This window comes from Zonotrichia albicollis, chromosome 16, assembly GCF_047830755.1.
Source record: "Zonotrichia albicollis isolate bZonAlb1 chromosome 16, bZonAlb1.hap1, whole genome shotgun sequence".
Lineage (NCBI taxonomy): Eukaryota > Metazoa > Chordata > Aves > Passeriformes > Passerellidae > Zonotrichia > Zonotrichia albicollis.
The window spans coordinates 477,891-478,262 of record NC_133834.1 but is presented as its reverse complement, the minus strand read 5'-3'; positions in this window follow the sequence as shown (position 1 = coordinate 478,262).

The following is a 372-nucleotide window of genomic DNA, read 5'->3' as shown; positions in this document are numbered from 1 at the left end:
CTACTAAACAACAGAAGAGATCCCTGGGCAGCAGCTGCTGGCCAGCTCGTCCTGTGGAGCAGTGCCATGGGAGGGTTACATCCACGCACCTGGATGGCCATGATGCTGTCAGGATGGCCCTGTTCAAACTCCTGGGAAGCATTTCCTAATGTGCTCAGACCCTTATCCTAGTGGTGTAATTAAGCCTCCGTTATCTCTAGGGGTGATGTTTAGACCGAGTGTCATCCTGCCCTCTCTGAGCATGCTTTGTCAGGCCCCTTTGTGTGGGCTGGAGGGGCAGTTTTCCTGTTCCCCAGAGTGCTGTACATTCTTCCCTCTGGCCTGCCTGTCCCCTGCCCATGGGACTGGCTGCCACTGTCCCTCTGTGGAAGG